General features: G+C 41.9%; 1 long non-coding RNA gene across 6 annotated transcripts in view; it reads left to right on the top strand.

The window, feature by feature from the left end:
- Window positions 1-22257, top strand: part of LOC307190843 — a 53317-nt gene that overhangs the window by 6344 nt on the left and 24716 nt on the right. For 5 of the 6 annotated variants that reach the window (XR_013829549.1, XR_013829550.1, XR_013829551.1 and 2 more), the window contains 2 exons: window positions 589-631; window positions 20052-20178. This is a non-coding gene — a long non-coding RNA (uncharacterized lncRNA). The remainder of the gene's footprint in view (window positions 1-588; window positions 632-20051; window positions 20179-22257) is intronic. The other variant, XR_013829554.1, reaches the window with a different exon arrangement.

Here is a 22257-nt window from a genome sequence, read left to right as displayed (position 1 = left end):
TTAAATCAAGGAGTCAACCAGAGAAAGGGAATAGTCCCCCTTTTTTTTCCAGCAGGATCATCCTTACCCTTTCATTTCCATTCATTCATTGGCCATGCAGCAACTATTCATTGGCACGTCCTATGTGCCAGGCATTGTGGCAGGGACAGAGAATACAGCAGCGTGGGGACAGGCTCTGCCATGCTCCCATGGATCTTACATTCCAGTAGGAATGACAGACAAACTACAAGAAACAAGTCAGGTGCTTTCAGATAGTGGTTAACTGCTGAAGGAACAAGGAGGTCTGCTGGTCTGAGAATGGTTTAAGGCGAGATGGGGATGGGAACAACATACTACCCTCACTTCATTCCGCCCTCAACCCACACTGCCACATTTTAATGTGTTTTGTAAGTATCCCACCTTACAGTCGAGATGCAGGGAAAGTTTGAAGGATTTGGAATGGTTGGTCTAGATAAGTCTCTGCCTACAAGGCAGCTGAACTTTTCAGTGGGGCAGCTGTTCAGGTAAAGCTGGATTAAAATTACCAGCACGAGCTGAGTGACTGAAAGTGACTTAAACTCTGAAAAACTTGATTTTCTCCTCTTCAAGGTAACAATAACGGCGCCTATTCAAGTTGCAAGAACTAGATAAGGTAAGGCATGTACATTTTTTAGCCCATGGAAAGCACTTAATAAATGGTGGCTGTTATCTATATTAACATACAGTCCGGTTTTGGTTTGGTTTTGGTTTGGTTTGGTTTTTGCTTCTAATTAACTGATGAGTTCTAGACTTAGAGTTGATATTGGTGTGAGTTAAGAAAAGGTAACAATCTTTGCTCTTGTTGTGTCAGGGAGAAGGGCAGGAAGGGAAGCCCTTTGCACAAGAGTCCGACCTCAAGCAAGGATGTTGCCACCTCAAAGTAAATTGAAATCATTTTGTCCTACGCCCGGGCCCTGAAATGGGAAATACGTGGCTTTTGCTTCAAAATCAACTTCTTTCCTTTCAGTACAGAAGGCTCTAGGCTAACGTCAGCTTGAAAAGTTTAGGATTGCCTTCTTCCTCATAGTCACATTTCAGGTGTGCAGCGAGGTCCAGAATAAAGAATTAAAGAATCCTGGGCTAGCTACAAAAACACCTGGGCTCAAGTCCTGTCTCTGCCAATGACCATGGCCTTGGGGAAATAACTTAAGCTCTTGGTTTTTCATTACCCTTATCTGGAAAAGGAGGAGGATGATAGCAATGAAGTAAAGTGTGCAGAGTGATCTGAAAACTGTAAAGTGCTGGGCAATGCACGGAACCATCAGGATGATCTGTAACATGGGAACAGTGGAAAGGGACACTCTTGGGAGCACTGGGGTACGTGGCTTGCTCTCATGCTTCTTCATTTGTAAAGTGGGCATAGGGCTTTCCTCTTGGGCTTGTGAGAATTAAATGAGATACATGAACAATACTTGGCATAGAGTGTGTGCTACGTGGGTGTTGCTGTTGCTTTTATTGTTACCCTTCTCTGGTCATTTTTCTGGGCTCAGGGGTGGGCCTTAAGTTTTCACACCAACAACTTCTTATTCCGGAAGCACAGACTAGTATAAATAATTTGGCTTATGGATAAGACGGCTGGGGCTTAAATCCTCCTCAGCTACTTATTTTCTGTATGACTTTGGATGACTTCCTTATTCTGAGTCTTAATTTTCATAACTGTAAAATGAGGCTAATAATACCTTCACCTCACAGAGTTGTTTTGAGAACAAATTAAGACAAGAGGTGTAAAGTACCTGCATGGCGCCTGGCATGTAGTCGGAAATCAGTAAATGGTAGTAATTAAAAATTTAATTTGTATAATCAGAGAATATTAGCTGACTTCAAACAACAGATCAGCTATCAAGAACGTGAATTACAGCATGATTCTGAGCACGCAGAGAAACGAATTACCATCTTCTATTAAACTACCCCGTGCCACATTGAAATCTCACTCTTTCATATATGAATGGCGTTGCAGTCAAGACATTGACAAGGTTTCCTTTATGACTGTGAGCCTGTTAGGATAGAAGTTAGAATCCTGTTTATTTCCACTGGTTTCTTTGCAGAATATCTTGCATATATCAAGGATTTTGGCAATCCCATGCCCTTTCAAAATAAGCAGGAAACTGTTTTCAGCCAATGGAGAGAAAAAGCAGTTTGACTCTCTTCCTGGAGTGGCCACATAACATTTATTAATAGCTCTGTAAACAGGCTTGAACATAGTATCAGCTGGCTGCTCAACATATTACAAAAGTTTATGGAGAAGTTGCTTAGGAAAAACAAGATAGAGTCATTAGAAATCTGATACTGGTCAATAGTGCATTTATTCCAAGTCTCCATAAATCACAGACAAATGAAACTTCTATTGTGATCACTGTTCCAGACCTAAAGGGAACCCGTCTCCCCTTTGGTAGAAATTAAATACATTTAAGAACGCCTAAGGTTTTTTCTCTGCCGATACAGAGGCTAATTACAAAATTTTCCAAGAGATAATAAATATCTAACTCTAATCAACAGATTGACACACGATAAATAAGAAGCACATAACTTTGACTATTTAGGGCACGTGTTTATCTTTAATTATCCCCAAACTGGGAATAGAGTAACTGTTGTTATCTGTTATATTTATCTATTTCTAGAGTGACACCACATTTTGATTTTGCCCAGGAAAGCCTCAGTTTAAGCTGTTGTCCCAGCTTAATTATTATTTTCCCTTTATTCCCAAAAGCATCCTAGTTTCGATGGTAAATGATAAGGATTCCATTTGCTTAAATTTTTATTTTATAAAAAAGATTTAAGAAAGCTGTTACAACAAAGGTGAAAGACAAGAGTTAAGTGGAGCTAGTGAGAAGGAAAGGTTGGCTTAATATTAGAAATGAAAGGATGAGGATAGCTCCTGTAACTGAACATAAATCTTAGTTCTAAGCTTCCTGATGGCCAAGTCAAAAAGGGAAAATAAAAGTGGTTACATATCTCTCTTTATGCAATAGAAGGAAGAAACTCAGTGTTTCAGAAGAGACAAACTTTTCTAGCACTAAACTTTAAGAGGAACTGACCTCACTGGCTTTTCTGTAAGGGTCATCAGCAATGGTTAGTAACTTCAACAATAATGTTTCAAAAGGTGCAGAGACACTCTGGTGGTTTCTCATTTCAACTCAGTGGTGTAGTATTAAAATTATAGTTCTATAAAGCTTTTTCTAAGAGAGGAGAGGCAATAACATACTCCTATTAAAGTTTTCTGAGGATCTAACCTGATTCAAATTAACCTTCTGTGTTAATTTTCAAAAACTCCCAACTGATAATTTTGAAAAACATCTTTTATTTGTTAATCATCAGATAACTTTGAACATGAACCAAAACACTACTAAAGACCTGACCGTTGTTCTTCAGAATCTGTGATCTGATTTGGGGAGAACTGTAGGGCAGCGGTTAACTGAAGTGATTTGTGCCCACTCCCCCCCTGTGGGCGGGGGGTACATCTGGCAATGTCTACAGACATCTGTGATTGTCACAACTCTGTGGGAGTAGGAGGCGGGTGCTACTGGCATCTAGTGGGTGGAGGCCAGGGATGCTTCTGAACAGTCTTTAAAGCACAGGGCAGTCCACCCCCGACAACAAAGAATTATCTAGCCTAAAATATCAATCGTGCTGAGGTTGAGAAACCCTTCTCTAGAGTATTACCAGTAGAAGAGACCACTATTTCTAGCTGGGGTAAAAAGGAAAACGTTTCATGGAAGAGGGGCCCTTGAACTAGATTCCCCCACCCCACCCCAGAGGAGCTGGAGGATGCCTCTCCCCAGGCTCAGGAAATGGTGGGAACAGAAACAAGCAGGTAAGAAGAGGTAAGGCGTGTTGTAGGGATGCCATCCACAAAGGGAATTGTGGGTCAACTAACTTAGCTAGAAAAGAGGGAGAATCCATGTGGAGCAAATAAGAGAGAAAGCCAGAGAATACACGCAAATTTAGGGCAAAGAGTTTCTGTTCTGATGTTATGCTCCAAGATCCCTAAATATTGCTAGTGTTTTTTTAAAACCACACAAATCAAGGCAGCATAAACTTTTATGTTCACAAAGCTCATCTTCGGAATACTGGCTTGGGGTGTGTATAAGGATAGGCACATGTTTTGCTTCCTCTCCCCCACATCATTTTCACCACTTCCATATTAGAGATTCCTTGGAACTCAGTTTTATATATCACATTAAATTTTTAAAAATGTGTGCCTGCTTAAAAATACAACCTATCAAGGCACAGAAAATTCTGAACCACCGCTGTGCTTAATAGAACATTGTAGGAATCGCCATGAAGAAATATTATTCTGACCTAGTTTGCCATGTCACGCCGCAGATTGTCCTTTTCTTGAATCGTGGAACGATTTGTGAGAAAAGACCACGAAGCTGGGTCCCTCGATATTAGCCATCTCACCCCTCAAAGTTCAGCCAGGAGCGGGACAAAACCCTCCTCACTGTGTTGTCATGTTTATTTCTGGCGTAAGAAAATATTGCTGTTGCCCAATTTGGTTTTCCAGTCCATTCACTTGCCTGAAGTCATATATTTTATTCTTTCCTTTGATGATCTACAGATAAATTAGCATGATCCACTAAAGTCTGCCAACATATATGCGTTACTGGAGAAATCTGAGATGTTGGAAGATGATTGCACTTTATCGTATCCCAATACTTTCTTCTTAAGGACCAAATAAATAGCATCAGCTAGTTTATATACCTGACATGTTTATTGAAGTATTCCCGCTGAGTACTTCCCATTGTCATGTGTTCTCACACATTGTTTTCACAAATTGTGTTTTGAAAGAAGTCAAGGGAAATTCAGGCCAGAGAAACAAGATGTTATCTTTTGTAAAGGATGAGCCCACTCTAATGGAAGAGGATAATCTATTCAGAGGTTTGGAAAGCCAGTGTCCTCCAGTGGGTGTGATAAATCCACAGGATCTGAATCCAGGATTTTGCACTGGGACCTTGAAGTCGGCAGGAACAATTTAATCGTGTTCCAAACAAACACAGTGTATCATTATTATTATTATTGGAGAAGCATGAACATCTGTTAGGTCAATTTAGCCCCATTTCCTTAAGGCAATTGAATTCACTGAACACAGTTCTAATTATGTCTGTCACAGATAGATCTAAAATGGATCTATAATGCCATAACTGCTCTTTGATCATCTCTGTGTTTGAGACCAGGTTTAAAAAAGAAAACAATTCACCTGCTCATCTCAGATGGGTCACTTGCATGGAGAATCCCATAGAGACTTCAGTTACCTTGTGGATTCTATCAACAGAACCATTTTCAAAAGATGAGAATATTTGAGACAGCTGGACTTTTTCACGTTGCACGTACTTTAAGTAATCATTTGGAGCAAGAGGAATCCAAATATCACTTACTCAGTAAGAAGTTCTTCACCATGTCCTTTTCCTAACTCAATATGGTGCCTTCCCAGGTACCACTCATTTCACACAAGATATGTAAGATAAATTCCCTCCGAGGCGAAGCAGCAGTTTTGCAGCAGGTTACAGCTGTAAGGGACTTTAAAAAGCTTCTAGTCCTACCCCTTGTTTTTCAGACAAGACATTACATTATTTACCCAAGATTACACAACTAGGTAGTGGCAGAGCTGTCCCTAAAGCAAGGCTGGTGGAGGGTGAGAACCATCTTTGTAGAATAGCACTCACTGTTCTACACTTACTGTGTACCTGTTACAGACCCAGCAACTGAATTAGAGATACATAGTCCTTGCTTTCAACTTGCTCACAGTCCGGCTGTGCTGTAGGACTTGGTCACAATGGAAGCAGCATGTGGAATTTGTGCTATAAGAAGTATCCTTGTAACAGCCCTCACTTAGACCCAGTCCAAGAATGCTCTGTATGGTGATCAGGGAAACTAAAGGCCACTTCATCAGGTTTTAGAGAGAGGGCCTCTTGTGGGTCTGTAAAATAATTAACTAACCACAATATTGTTAATATTAGGAAAGCATCAGTGTACTTTACAGAGGACTCAACAAGATACCTAAGATGCTGACAGCATCTTTTCGCTTGAATTAGTCAATGATGCCTCATAGAGGTTTAGCAACAAGGATACCCCAAGGGGGAGCTCTTCTGGTTTGGAACTGAATTGAAGTGCCTGGCTGATCAAACCCAAAAGCACAAGGCTCTTTCAGAGCTGCATTTAGTAGTGCGGTCAAAGGGAGATAACCAGAAAGCCACAAAGAAACCATTAATTCTCTCCACAGTATATTTTGTTGTTGCCTTTTTAAGCTGATGAAATCCTGATAGCATTTGGGACGGGGACCGCGGGTGGGGGTGGGAGGATGGAGTGTTACACAATGTGCAAACATCACAGACATTTACCAAAGATCAAGTTCCAAGATGTAAAACAAAATAAAACAAAAAAAGATTTTCTCCTAATTTGAATCCCAAAGGACCTGAAAAGCATTGCAAACGTGTCCAGTAAGGCATCAAAAATCCCAAAGAGTGATCACTCCCTTGGTTGTTTTAATGTATTTTTGTCCACAAATGAGAGAAGTTTTCTAAACTGCTGCACTGGCTTACTTCGAAAGGTCTCTGGAACAAAAGTACTTTGGGTGACCCTAGGATACCTGGCAACAGTAACTAAGGATGTGGATGAGGCTAAGAAAGATAAAAACAGATGATGCACTTTTTGATGTCAGACCTGAAATATTGTATAATTAAAATGGAATAAAATGCTGAAGCTTAGAAACAAAGAAATAATCCCATCAGGGAAATTAGCAAGCTTATTTAAGAGAATGTTGAATATGATTTCTTTAAAGGGTACTATAAAATCACTCTTATGCTCCCCAGATGGCCCTGTGGGTGACTTCTTTATGTAATTAAATTCAGCACTCCCCCTCCTTCCCTCCTTCTTCCCTCCTCCTTCTCTTCTTTGCATAATAGTTATTATTATCAGCCATTATTTATTAAGTGCCTAGGCGCTCTCATGCATTCTCTCTATTTCTCATATTTTAATTAGCAGTTATTATCACCATGTGCAAGATGAGGAAATAGATGCCAGTAGGTTTGGGTTGTCCACTGTTGGCCATCTAGAAGGTGGTGTAGCCGGAGCAACAGTCATCATTTCTGTACAATGTAGCTTCTGCATTCTGGAAGGAAGTGACGGGGTTAAACCTCAGGGATCCACTTCGGCCCCAGCCCTTGACAGAGAGCTTATCCTCAGAATCAGACTTATTGTCCTGCCCAGTTATGACAAGATCCACGGGACAAAGTAAAATCAAACTGCTTCTGCCACAGGGTCTGCTTCCACCACAAAGTGTCAACTAAAGTCTAACCCACCCACTTCCTGTTTATATCAAATCCTGGCATACCCTACTTCATACAATGGCTGTGTCCCTGAAATTACTTTTTTTGTTAAATATGTGAATATCATGTCAATGCACTGTGGGGGAGTTACAAAAAGAATGTGCTATTTCAAGGAATCCCAAGGTGATTTTTTTTCTCCCCTGAATCATGCTTCTCTCTCTCCCTCTCTCCAGACTTTTTACAGGCCAGGATGGGATGGGGACAGAGGTGGAAAGTAGGAGCACACCCATATTGTGTCGAAATAAAGCAGGAGGCAGCTCTACTGAAGAATCCACTCAGGTTTTTAACAAGGTGGCTCTCGAAAGATCTCAGACTAGGCTATTTCTGGTGGTCACAGGAAGAAGGAAGTGCACCTATATAAACCTAGAAGCTCATATGTACATATAGCTGTTCCCGTGAGGGTGCATTCACATGCGTGCACACGCACATATGCACATTTCTAACATTTACAGGCCTGGGCTTTCTCATTTTTACCTCTACTGAAAAAGAAACTTCTATTTATACCTCCTCTCCCTTCCACAGCCCCTTTCACACAAACAGTCCACAAGTCTTGAGCTAAAGGTATTGCAAATTTAGAAAGGAAGATGGCTTCTTAGGGGCAAGTTGGAAACTTCCAATTACACTAAAAGACAGAACTCCATCAAAGCTGACTTTACGGAGGCTCTCATATGTTGGTAGGAGAGCGGGGTTAAATACCCCAGGCAGGAAGTCAAGCTCTCAAAAGCTAACATAGCTCGGCCTGGCTGAGCACCTTAGGAAGGTAACCAGGGATCCTCAGCCAGGTATTTGGGATCACGACTCCTCTGAGAAATGCATTGTGGTTTCAGTTTCCCCTTTATCTCTTGCAAACAACACTGTGATCACCAACAGAAGGATGGTGGGCGGAACTTGGAGCCAGCTGCCAGAGGATGCCCCACCCTGCCCGTCAGGGTCCGCCCCCAAAAGCGAGAACAGCCCTCTCAACCCAAACCACGCTTCAGGGCTGGGCACGAGGCTTCCCCACTTAGTTCAGTTTCCTTGGGCATCCCTTCAGGATTCACAAATGAGGCTTTGCGGCTTATGAGGGTGGCATCCCTGCCCTTTGAGTCATTTGGCCCCTTCGAAGAATGGGCAGCTCTTGGCAGGCTAAGAATGGCACAAGGATAATAATTAATAACTACCTTTTATTGAGTGCTCGTTAAATGACTGGGACTGCAATACATTTTCTCCTGGATTATTTCCTTTTGATCCTCACAGAAACTCTGGGAGGAAAGTCACGTAAACATCCCCATTTTATCTGTGAGGAAAGAGAGGACAAAAGAGCTTGTCATGTGTCCAAAGTCCCACAGGTACAAAATGGCAGAGCTGGAATACATGTCCAGGTTGATATGATACTGAAACCTTTCATCATAACTGTACTGCCTTCAAGGAGTGAGGGAAACCATCTACTGGTCATCCAGGCATCTGCGTAGGTCAGGGTCCTGCAGGAAACAAGTGAATGACACACTCACATGGGGTAATTGAGGAATGTTTAGTCAAGGGTCTATATTAAGAGATATGGGTGGGACTTCCCTGGTGGTCCAATGGTTAAGAATCCATCTTGCAATACAGGGGACGCCGGTTTGATCCCTGGTCAGGGAACTAAGGTCCCGTGTGCCAGGGCAACTAAGCCCACGCACGGCAACTACTGACCCCGCGTGCTCTGGAGCCCGCACACCACAACTAGAGAGAAGCCCACGCACTGCAACGAACAGCCCATGTGCCGCAACTAAGACCTGATGCAGCCAGTAAATAAATATTAAAAAAAAAAAAAAGATATGGGCAGGGTTAAGGGAAGCCAACAAGGGGTGGTGAAGACCCCTGACCCTAGTCACTGCAGGGATCCTGTTACCTTCCCTGGGACTGAGAGAGAGGCAAGCAAAGGAAGTGATTCCCAGAGCCCAGAGAGAGGAACTGAAGTTGTTGGAGAGAGTGGAGAGGCCCACCTTTCAGGAATGCTGACCTCGGGTAAGGAAGTCAACCTGAGCTGACTTGGCAGGGAGGGAGCCAGGGGACAAATAGCCTGACCTCACCTTCTTTCTCCCTCCAAGTTCTGCCAGTATTTCCCATTGGCCAAATCCTCCTGGGGCCCAGGGTCGGGTGAAGAAAGGTGGAGATGGACTTGCAGGGGGCTTGTATGTCCGAAAATAACTTTATTCTAGCCTTCTCTTGACTGACATTTGGCTGGCTATATAGGTTGGAAATCATTTTCCCTTGGAATTTTGAAGACATTGCTCTTTGCTTTTTAGCTTCTAGCATTGCTTTTGAGAAATCCAAAGCCATCTGATTCTTGCGCCCATATGTGAAATAAGCTTTTTCTCTCAGGAGTTGATAGGATCTTTTCCTCAGGAATTCCTGAAACTGCCCAATTCAATTCCCAATAATCTTTGTTAAAAAGAATCTATCTATTAAATAAATTATCCCAACAATTTTAGAATGAGAATTTACAGAGACATTTTCATAGAAATCCCTTTTCCCTTAAGTAGCATTTAAAGCCCTATCTAACATAGGTATTGAATTTTAAATTCAGTTTAAAAATACATTCTCTGGGCAAATGATGTAAGAGATGAGGAGAGAAAAATTCATGATAGTGGGAGCATCCAAAAATCATAATATTTCTATTCAGCATCTAAAAATGCCTCAGTTATCCTATCCTCACATGAAAATTGCTGCTGAATGAGATAGGCCTAGGTTAGCACTGAGCTGTGTGTGTCTTTTCAATAACTTGGGGCCTCAGACTCTCCAAAATGCGGACTTATCAGACATTTCTCTTAGAAAAATGATATGTTTTATTCTTAATGATCTTATTATTTTACGAGAAGATATTGTAGCTGGGAGAAGAGATTGCCCGGTTTTAGAAACCACCATCCGATAAATTGTTGCCCCAGTGCAGAACAATTGGTGACAGAAATTTCTTTTGTGGGTTGTAGTCCCCCGATGGAACCAAAGTTGGTTGGCATGAGATGATTTCCACAGTCAGTTGAACACCAAAGATGAGACCGGCTCTTGGCCACAAGCCAGACTGCACAGTCAGTAAGAACGGCGTCCATCAACCCAAGGCTGCTCTGACTTCTGATTTTTTTAACAATAGAAATGAAACTGCCACAGGGAGGAGAGAGAACAATGGTGTTTTGACAAATGAAACAAAGATAGAGCTTGGCTGACCATTCAGGTCAGAAAGAAAATGAAGGTACAGGAAGACTGATGTTGGTTGACCTCCTTGCCAAGAAGCAAACATTCTGTGGGAGGTTTCCACCCACTTGACGAACAGGCTCAACGGTGGCCTTTTGGATTTGGCAATCTTGTTGGCTATTTTCTGGCAAAAGAGCACTTTTTTTTTTTGCGGTACGCGGGCCTCTCACTGTTGTGGCCTCTCTCCCGTTGCGGAGCACAGGCTCCGGACGCGCAGGCTCAGCGGCCATGGCTCAAGGGCCCAGCCACTCCGCGGCATGTGGGATCCTCCCAGACCGGAGCACGAACTCGTGTCCCCCGCATCGGCAGGCGTACTCTCAACCACTGCGCTACCAGGGAAGCCCACAAAAGAGCACTTTTTCTAGGACTTCAGACAGAAGAAATGCACGGTTAACACGTATAGACGTAGTATCCTTGAGACCTAAGGAAGGAGGAACTGGCAAGAGCTTAGAATCACTGGAAAATGTTGTTGTCCTATTTCCTTAGAGATCTTCTAGAGTAGTTCAGATGGAGTTCTGGCCTGTGGAAGGGGTGAGGCTAAGAAACCTCTAGTTGCCCTTGCTAGACTTGTAATCCTCAAAAAATGGAAATTAGGAAGCATTTATTCATGACCTTGAAAACTTGTTTATAAAAGCATATTATAATGTATCAGTAAAATGAGCTGAGAAGAGGGTTTATGAGAAAGTTCACGTGAGAAATGCAGCTATTAGCACACATGCCATTCCCCACCTTGACCCCAGCAGGAATGTGTAAATGGTGACATATGGAATGTAAGCATCTGTTGAGATGTTTCATAAATCTGCCTGGCAATGGGCATCACAAGGCTCTGGGTGAGAACAGGCCCCAGGAAGGGAGAGATGGTGAATGTCGCATCTCATTTTAGGCTACTAATCAGCCCAGAATTTGACAATCAAAAATTTCCAGATAATTCTCTTTAATCATATTGATTATTTTCTGACAAGGTGACACTTTTTCATGGGACCCACTTCAGGAATAGGTCAAATGTTCATCCATCCATCCATCCATCCACCCAGGAAATACCTATCGAGGGCCTTCAGCATGGAAGGCAGCGTACTAGGTACTGCAGGTACAGTGGAGGACAAGAGAGACACTGCCATGCCACTGCAGAACCTACTGCATGTGGGAAAACAGGTATTAAACAAATAATAACACAAACAAGTTTATAATTACAATTTGGATAACTGCTATAAAGGAAAATAACAGCTTATACTCGTAGTACACTCTTCCAAACTTTCTACATAGATTATCTCCTTTAATCCTCATCATAATACTCTGCAAGAGAAGCTATTGCTAGTCTCACTTTAGAGATGAAGAAACAGAGGCATGGAGGTCTGCATGTCCTGCCCAAGGTCACACAGCTAATGAGTGGTGGGCCTAAGATTGGGAGTCAGGCAGTTGAGTCCAGGCCTCAAGTTCCTGACACTACATCATTTTTTAGGACCTGGGTGGGAAGGGGTGCTGATTTAGATTTGCAGATTAAAGAAAATTTCTTTCAGTATATGATATTAGGCCTAGCCCAAGGATAATTAGAGATTAATTGGGCACAAGAAGGTAACAAGAGTATTCCAGAATTAGGGAATGAGATGTCAAAAGGCCCTGAGGCAGAAGGAGTTGGTCTTGGAGGCTGGGGTGACTGGAGGGGTGGGGGGCAGGGGTGGTGAAATGTAAGGCTGGAGATGTGGGCAAGGGTTAGAGCGCGTGGGACCTTGTAAATCCTGCTGAGAATCTTGAACCATATCCTGAGCAGAGGGAGAGCTCCTGAAAGACCTGGTATTGCTCCAGACCCAACTGCTACAGCTGGGAGAAGAGAGGCGTTCTCCCCATGGAAGCGTGAGGCTGTTGCTAGGCTAGCAACTCGCCCTTCCTTCCCACTGTCTTCTGTAGGAGTAAATGGATGCTGCACACTTCCGTTCTTATCAGACCGCTGTCCTCTGGTGCAGTTAAAAGACAGAAATGTCAAGAAACAACTCATGCTTTGGACTTAATGTTTGTGTCCCGACAACAACAACATTAACAGCGACAATTCCTGTATCAAAATCCTAATCCCCAGCGTGATGGTATTAGGAGGTGGAGACGTTGGGAGGTAATTAGGTCATGAGGGCAGAGTTCTCACAGATGCGATTAGTGCCCTTATAAGAAGAGGCCAGAGGGACTTCCCTGGTGGTACAGTGTTTAAGCATCTGCCTGCCAATGCAGGGGACATGGGTTCAAGCCCTGGTCTGGGAAGATCCCACATGCCGCAGAGCAAATAAGCCTGCGTGCCACAACTACTGAGCCTACACTCTAGAGCCCGCGAGCTATAGCTACCGAGCCCATGAGCCACAGCTACTGAGCCCGCGCACCTGGAGCCCGTGCTCTGCAACAAGAGAAGCCAACGCAATGAGAAGCCTGCGTATCTCAACGCAGCCAAAAATAAATAAATAGATAAATGAAAAGAAAAAAAAATTTTTTTAATTAAAAAAAAAAAAGAAGAGGCCAGAGAACTAGTTTGCTGTCTTTTCACTACGTGAGAAGTCAGCCGTTTGCATCCTGGAAGAGGGCTCTCACCACAACCGGACCCTGCTGGCACCCTGATCTCAGACTTCCAGCCTCCAGAACTATGAGCGATAAGTTTCTGTTGTTTGTAAGCCACAGTCTATGGCAAATTGTTATAGCAGCCCAAACCGGTTAAGACAACGGGCAGATCTAAAAATTCATTCAGCACTGAGTTCTGCTTAATATTTTTTTTCTTCTTTTTTCTCTTTTTCTGGCCACACTGCAACAGCTTGTGGGATCTTAGCTCCCCGACCAGGGATTGAACCCGGGCCCTGGCAGTGGGAGCTCAGAGTTCTAACCACTGGACCACCAGGGAATTCCCAGGTCTGTTGAATATTAACCTCAGTTTACCACCATTAATTTTGGCATTGCCCAGATGTGGGACCCCATTAAGATTTCTTTAAAAAGATTTCCTCCAAAAAAAAAAAAAATGGCATCCCAAAGATGTCCACCACCTAAGCCCTGGCACCTGTGCCTGTTACCTTGCATGGCAAAGGAGACTTCGTAGATGTGATTAAATTAAAGATCTTGATATGAGGAGATTATCTTGGATTGTCCAGGTGGGCCCAATGTAATCACAAGAGTCCTTTTAAAAGTGGAAGAGGGAGACAGGAGGGTCAGAGACAAAGACAAAGGTGTAAGGACAGAAGCAGAGTGAGAGTGATGCAATTCCTGGATTGGGGCCACAAACCAGGAAATGTAGGCAGCCTCTGGAAGCTGGAAAAGGCAAGGAATGGATTCTCCTAGAAAGAACATCCAGAGAGGAATGCAGTCCAGCCCACACCTTGAGTCCAATGAGACCCATTTGGGATTTCTGATCTCCATAACTATTAGATAATAAATTTGTGTTGTTTAAGCCACTAAATTTGTGATAATTTGTTACGGTAGGAAACCAATACACTCCCTACTCCAGCCACGACTTGGCTCAGGACAGACATCTCTAATCCCTCACAGTTTCCTACTGGGCCCAGATGCAGCCTCATGATGTTTCCCAACCCAGCAGTCCAGGCAGTTACTCCCGATCAGCCAGTGGAAGGCAACTCACTTGCCATCCCATGGGGTCTGTACAGAAATTTACACCTGATTGTGAGCCCTCCGCTATTGCCATATATGTAAATATTAATTACTTGGATATTTCTTTTTCTTTTTCTTTTTTTTTGCGGTACGCGGGCCTCTCACTGCTGTGGCCTCTCCCGTTGTGGAGCACAGGCTCTGGATGACAAAGTTGGAAGCCTTATAATGCCCTGCTAAAACAGCATGAAATAAATCCTTATTTTGCTTTTCTGCTCTCATAACCCTCCATCTTTTCCTACTGTGATATCTCTTTCCTTTCTTCACATAATAAAGAAACATCAAAAAAATAAAAACCAGGGCCAAAAGGAGTCACCAAGTTTAGGAGTATGAACTATTTGGCAATATATAGCAAAAACAGGAGAGTTCTGTCTGGATTTTGGCTTTTTGGTGCCCATATGTGAAGAAAGTATTATATTTGGGCAGAAAGAGGGGGTGTATGACAGGAAAGGAAGAAAAATTCAATAGAATTAAGATGTCTGAATTGATTTTTAAATACATGAGTTAGCCTAAGCAAGTGAGTTTTTATTTTTAATGCCTGTAATGAAGTTGGGCTGGGGGTGTAGGCAACAGACGAAGAAGAGGAACCAGGTCCATGGTGGCTGTGAAGGGTATGTGATGAGGCCGGGGGCTGAGTGATGTGGAAGAGGGAGGCATCCTGGAGATGGAGTCAGGAGAGATGGTTTCCAGCCTCTTGCCACCAATGCGCACTTGAGCGTGGTGCCTACCGCACAAGGATTCTATGGGATAGCGCTTGTGTTCATGGGCTCTGTAAAGTTGTAGGAAACTGTAGGGAAGAAGTCCTCAGGAGAAGCCCGTCTTGCTGGCACGTGAGATGCGTCTAGCATCACACTGGCCCCACCAGCTCAAGGGTGGCTAGAAGGAACCGCCTTCCCCCAAAAAGACCTTCACGCCCTTCTGCCTTTGCCCTCCCAAAGTGACTCCCATTAAAGATGGAATGTTTCTGAGCTGGTGGGCCAGGAACTGCTGACCGGTGGAGTTTATTTCTGCATGAAACAAAACACGCCCACCCCTTTTTTTTTTCCTCCTGCCTGAGTCTAAGACTTGGCTGTGCTCAGCAGAAGGGAGGTGGGAAAGGCACACTTGAAACTGTAGCGAGCACTTGAGCAGACCGAATCCAATTCTGGATACAAATGTCAAGGAAAGGCTGCCTTAGCTCCTGCTCTTTGTTTACTGAGGCGCGATGTGATGCTCCATTGAAAGGCCTGCTGATTTCACCTGCGCAGGTTTGATAATGATACAGTGCAGGGAGCGGGAGGAAGGATGACCTCCCTGAGGATGCTTGGAAAGGCACAGCCAGGCTGCTCCGTGCTCACTGGGACAGCGGGCAAGAACCCGGGCGCTTCTCAGGTCCCAGCCTGGCCACAAGTAAGCTACGTGGACTCTTCCCGCAGCTTTGGTTTGATCTTCCTGGTCCATAAAATAAAGGGACTGGACTAGATGACCCCTAATGTCTTTTCTTTCTGATGTTTTATGATTCTGGCATCTGGAGCATTTACAGATGCTGGCAAGGAATGCCAGCAAAGAGTGTAGGATAAAATTTGGCCTAACCATTTGGGAGGGTAATTCAGCATTAGCTTTCAGATTTTTTGATGTATACCCTTTGGCCCAGAAGAATCAATTCTTAGGATTTATCCTCTGGAGATACTAGCATAAAGATGAAAACATGGATGTTTATAACTGCCAAACATCAGAAACAACTTATGTGCCCATTAGTAGGGAAGTGGTTAAATAAATCTACTACACAACTGTTATAAAAAAATGCAGATCCGTACGTCCTGAAAAGGAAAAATATCCAAAATATACTTTTAACTGAAAAAAATTAGATTGAGTAAAATATGTAGCATGATTTTTCTGAAATGAAACCCAGATATGTGTAATATACATATATTGTTTAATTATACATTTGTATATATATGTGCATAGAGAAAAGGTCAAGAAGGTTCCACGCCAAACTGACATTAGCGGTTCCCTCTAGAGCTGCACGGTCCAATATGGTAGTCACGAGCCACATGTGGCTACTGGGTACTTGAAATGTGGTGCAACTGAGGAATCAGATTTTTTTAATTTATTTAATTTTAATTACTTCATATTTAACTTAAAAACCGGTACTTCATTCAGTTTTTGGAAAAATTTTAAGTACGTTTGCAGCAACTTGGAGATGAGTCTACTTTTTCAACTTTATGTTTTAGGAACCTCAATAGAGATCAAGGTTTTTCAATGAAAATTTAGCATCCAAATTGAGAGATGTTGTAAGTGTAGAACAGATACCAGATTTAGAAGACTTGGTACAAAAAATAATGGAAAATATCTCAATAATAATTTTGTAACTCATGAATAATTTGATAATGTTGATTACATGTTGAAGTAACAGCATTTGGGGTACATTAGGTTAAAGAAAACGTATAATTAAAATTAATTTCACCTGTTCCTTTTTACTTTTTCTAATGTGGCTACTAAAAATTTTTTAATTGTATATGTGGCTCACATTTAATTTCTATTGGACAGTGCTGCTTTGGGGAGTGGGATAGAGGAGAGAACTAGGCTTTAACTTTTTACTTGATATACTTTTGTATCGTTTGATTTTGTTACAGTAAGCCTCGGTAACTTCCATAATTTATAAAGAATAATAAAGAGTTCAAAAAAATTAAAAGTTAACTTCTAGGATACAGTTTGGTATATAAAGAAAGTTATTGAGAAAATACTTCTAATTTGTTTCTTTGGAGTTGGAGTGTCAGGGTCTGAAATAAATATTTTGCCATCAGCTTATTAGAAAATGGAACTCTCACTGCGGTGTCTCTGTGATTTACCAGCATCTTCTAATTGCCTGACTCTTTTCTGGATGACTGCTATCCTCAGCAAGGATACCTTTGCCTGACAACCATCCCAGCTGTGACGGAAAAGGATTGTTTCTCTGAGAGTAGGAGTTAAGCCCAGGAGGGTTAGAAAAAAAAGAGAAATAACCCTTAAAATAATCTCCCTTCTTCTCTCCTGCTCCCTCCTCCCGTATCAAGATTTCCCAAGGCTTTGGGGATCTCGAGTTCTAGGCTGAACTTCCTACCTCACTAAATGACAAGGCCAGGATGTTAATGTTCCCCACACAGACACGTCTGCATTATACATAAAGATGTCTGTGTTACACATAAACACGTTATGGCTGCAACAATATCACTTTCAAAGGAGCGCTAATCCGCTGAAGTCATCGAGTTAGAAAACATTTGCTTCTCCATGTCTTGTGTCTGAACTGTGTGTGAGAGAGAAAGTAGGAAGGAGGGAGGGAGGAAAGGATGGAGTAAAGAGAAAGAGAATGCACTTTGTAAAACCCTATTTTGTAAAGATAGTTTTTAAAACTATCCCACCATTTATTATGGTGTCACTCGCTTACACTGTTTAGTCTCTGTTTAAAAAGTTGATTATAATCTTTTCTGTACAAACTTACACAGATAACCCCAATCAACATTTTGGGTATGAAGTTGTTGGGCTTGAATGGATGTCACAAGGTGACTTGGGTGGAGAAAAAAATCAGCTGTGGTTCTCATAAAGCTCAGGAAATTGATAACTCAATGCTTCCCTAAAACCCTCTACTACCCATTATCATAGCTTGTGTCTCCCTAGATCGTATTTGCCTAAATCATATTTGTCTTCCTTGCTAGGCACCTCTAACCCCAGCCCCTAGCACAAGATCTGGCAAATACTAAGCTCTTAATAAAAATCTGTTGATTGACAGAATGAAGAAGTGAATGGACCTATACCATTCAAGGGTCAGCCATTATCTAAAACATTTATAAAATTAGAGTTCCAGCTCAAAAATGAACTTGTAAAATTTTCCATTTATTAACACTGTATTTATTAAATGCCTATTATGAGCTAAAAGCTGACTAAACAAAGCCAGCTTTTAAAAACACACACACACACACACACACACACACACACACACAGGGTCTGTGCCCTTGTGAAGTTTACAACCTGGGGAGAAGGAGGAGGCAGGGGTTAGGCATAAATACACAAAATAAAAAATTACAAATGGTGATAGGTGCTCCCAAGGATACAATCAGGGATGGTGATAGAGGATAAAGGAGGGAGCTATACCAATTTAGCCAAGCCTATTTGTCTCTTCTCTGAGTAAGTGATATTTAAGCTAAAGCTTGGGGGGTGAGAAGGCATCAACTATTAAACTATTAAATAAGCAAATTTGGGAAAGGGAGGCATGGGAGAGAGGAGAGAGCCTTCCATATACCCAGGAGCAGTGTCTGCTACTTAGGTGACTCACTGCCCAGTGTGCTATGAAATTCAAACTTGACTTGATTCACTTGGGTTTTAGAGCCCATGCTAATTCGCATGCCTGGCTGGGTGTCAGTGTCCGTAGGAACCCATGTGTTCAACGTGTAAAGAGGGTGATTTCCCTTATGTGAAGGGCAATGTAATTATGAGGGAATGTTCTGAGAGTGGGCTAGGGGGTGGCCAGCAGCAGGCCGGTGAATCTCGTTCACTTCTCTTCAAAGTTGTCTGATGCCCCCTCACGTTAGCTTCCGTATTTCAGATCAGCTCTGTCGATTCAATTTCTCCTTTAAATATATTTTTTTGTTGTCACTAGTTACATGTGGAGGGGGTTCTGAGGATTCACAAAGGAGAAGATTCTTACTTTTTATCTTATACTCCTTATCCCTTTTGAATATTTTTTAACTATGAGTTTTTATAATTTGTAAAACTTAAATAAAATTGTAAACTACATACACAGTTCTGTTTAACATGACACTTTGTGACCATTGCTAGGAATTAGTTTTTTCTTTTTTTTTTTCTGATTACTAAGGCAATAAAAGCTCGATATTTGGAAAACTCAGGAAAAAATAAAAGATAATTTGTCATCGCTGAATGACCCAGAGATTACCACTAACATTCTCTTGGTATACAAAAGTCCCCCTTATTCAAGGTTTCACTTTCCACGGTTTCAGTTACCCATGGTCAACCATAGACCAAAAATATTAATGGAGAATTCCAGAAATATGTAATTCATAAGTTTTAAATTCTGAGTAGCCTAATGAAATTGCGTGTGGAGCTCCAATGCGCCCTGGAGGTGAATCATCTCTTTGTCCATCGAATCCTGCCCCTTAGTCACTAGCTGTCTTGGTCATCAGTTCAACTGTCAGGTATCACAGAGTGCCTATGTTCCAGAACCCTTATTTTACTTAATAATGCCCCCAAAGCTCATTAGAGTAGAGATGCTGGCAATCCGGATATGCCAGAGCATAGCCATAAAGTGCTTCCTTTTAGTCAAAAGGTGAAAGTTCTCGACTTAATTTGTAAAGAAAAAGAATCATGTGCTGAGGTTGCTAAGATCTACAGTAAGAACAAATCTTCTATCCAGGAAATTGTGAAGAAAGAAAAAGAAATGTGTGCTAGTTTTGCTGTTGCACCTCAAACTGAAAAACTTACGGCCACAGTGAGTGATAAGTGCTGAGTTAAGATAGAAAAAGCATTAAATTTGTACAGTGAGATATTTTGAGAGAGAGAGGCCATATTCACATAACTTTGATTACGGTATATTGTTATAATTATTCTATTTTGTTGTTAGTTATTGTCGTTAATATCTTATTGTGCCAAATTAAACTTTACCACAGGTATGTATGTACAGGAAAGAACATAGTATACATAGGGTCCAATACTACCCATGGTTTCAGGCATCCAGTTGGGAGTCTTGGAACATATCCCCATGGATAAAGGGGGACTACTGTATTTCTTTCCCAAGGACTTTTAAAAATAGGATCAAATTCTACTTGTTAATTTATAACCAACTTTTTTTTTCTTTTTTTCCCCTTTTCTTTTTTTTTTTTTTCTCTTTTTTTGTGTCAGATGGGTAACATGCCGCTGTCATAACAAGGTCTGAGGGAGGCACATGTCACACAACCTCATGAACACCCAGTCATCACGCTCAGGAACTACAACAGGATCTATAACTGGTTTTTTAAACTCGATATAGGTAGGCACCTTTCTATGGCAATAAATGTCGAGCTTCTGAATGGATGTATCATAATTTAACCAATTCTCTTTTGATGAGCATTTAGGTTGCAATTTTCACCACATAATTATCTTTTAATCTAAGCTTTTTATGAAATTTTTTGTGTCTGTCACCATCCTGGGGTTTTACCTGATTCCTCAAAATTCAACAAACAGCAAAGATACTTACTTGGTAATTAAGAAATAAGATTTCCGGGCTTCCCTGGTGGCGCAGTGGTTGAGAATCTGCCTGCTAATGCAGGGTACACAGGTTCGAGCCCCGGTCTGGGAAGATCCCACATGCCACGGAGCAACTAGGCCCGTGAGCCACAACTACTGAGCCTGTGCATCTGGAGCCTGTGCTACACAACGAGAGGCCACGATAGTGAGAGGCCCGCGCACCGCGATGAAGAGTGGCCCCCACTTGCCAGAACTAGAGAATGCCCTCGCACAGAAACGAAGACCCAACACAGCAAAAATAAATTAATTAATAAACTCCTACCAACATCTAAAAAAAAAAAAAAAAAAAAGTCTTATTAAAAAAAAAAAAAAGAAATAAGATTTCCTTTGCAAGTATGTAGTCAAGTACTTCACGCAAGGTTCCACTGGGTGCAAACTTGATCTATGAAAATCTAGACTGACCAAATCAACTTCAGGATTGTTTCTTAACTTCACTAAACAATTCAAATAGCAAGTTTCACCTCTTTCACTCAAAATACCCTTTCAAAAAGTATCAGCTTCAATCAACTATACTTCAATTATAAATAAATACATACATAAATAAAAATTTTAAAAAGTATCAGCTTCTCATGAGGTTGGCAGTGAAGGGTAGGGAGGGGTGCCTCTGAAATAGCTAATGCTGTGTTTTAAGACTAGCTCACGCCTTCTGTGTAGTGGAGGGGACACAGGTGGAGGGGGAGTACTAATGGAGGCCGCTGCTCTGATCACAGCTGTTACCAACTGACCTGACAAGTCAGGCAGGTGAGGGGGGTGGTACAAGAGGCAGAATTCCAGGTGCCCAGGAATCAGAAATGGGTAGGCTGAAAGGATTCTAGCCATGGAAGCTGCCACATGGCAGGACTTGAAAAAGGGATCCTCAACTGATTTCTCTCCAACAAAACAGAAGAGCAGCCAGGGCTGGACCGTCTTCATGCCAGATCAGCCTGTCCATCTCCAAGCCAGCAAATACACAAAGATCCATTCCAGCCTCGAACCTGACGTTCCCCTTAGTTACAATCCTGTGATTTCCAAAAAGACTATTTTCTGTTTCTATTCAGCTTATAGCAACCTGCTGTCTTAAATAGCTTCGTTATCTGGTGGGGCAATTACAGCCTGTGACTAACAGCTGCAGTTCATAAACATGAGTTTCACTGTTTGGGTCAGTAGTTCTTAGTCTTTTCTGAATGGCAACTCCCCCAGCTGATTTTGGCGTGAAGAGAGGCACCTTCCATCAGCACTCTGGTTGGTACTTGATAGTGCAGTTTACTGTTGGAGGGTTCTGTTTCCCCATTATAAAAGAGGTGACATTTTTATTAAAGTTACAAGTGCTTGCATCTAATACCAAATGTATTTCTGGATTTCGGTTTTACTAGTGATTTTAACTTTCCTCATTGAGTTTTTCCTTATATTCCAAATGGTCTAAAATAGGCATGTCTTTCTTTTATATTTAGGAAAAAATGCCCTTTCAAGAAGTAATTCATAACTATAAAAATTTTAGGAAAAAATCTGCAGGATCTAGGGCTTCACGAAGTGTTCTAAGACATGACACCAAAAGCACAATTCATAAAAGAAAAAAAATCTATAAATTACACTTCATCAAAGAGGATGAAAAGACAAGCTATTAACTGGGAAAAAATATTATTTGCAATGACTGCACATTGGCATCTCAGAGGATGGGAAGCCCATTTATTGAGCCCTTAGGATGTGCCAGGCCCTGGACCAAATGTTTATCAATCCATTTCAATCTCACAGCAATTCTATCAGGCAGGAGTGGTTACTATTCCCATGTTAAAACGCAGAGGCAGAGGCTGGAAGAGTTTTAGGGTCCAATCCAAGATCCTAT

Source organism: Stenella coeruleoalba (assembly GCF_951394435.1).
Source record: "Stenella coeruleoalba genome assembly, chromosome: 8".
NCBI lineage: Eukaryota > Metazoa > Chordata > Mammalia > Artiodactyla > Delphinidae > Stenella > Stenella coeruleoalba.
The sequence above is the reverse complement of the archived record's forward strand: the minus strand, read 5'-3'. Positions and strand labels throughout refer to the sequence as shown.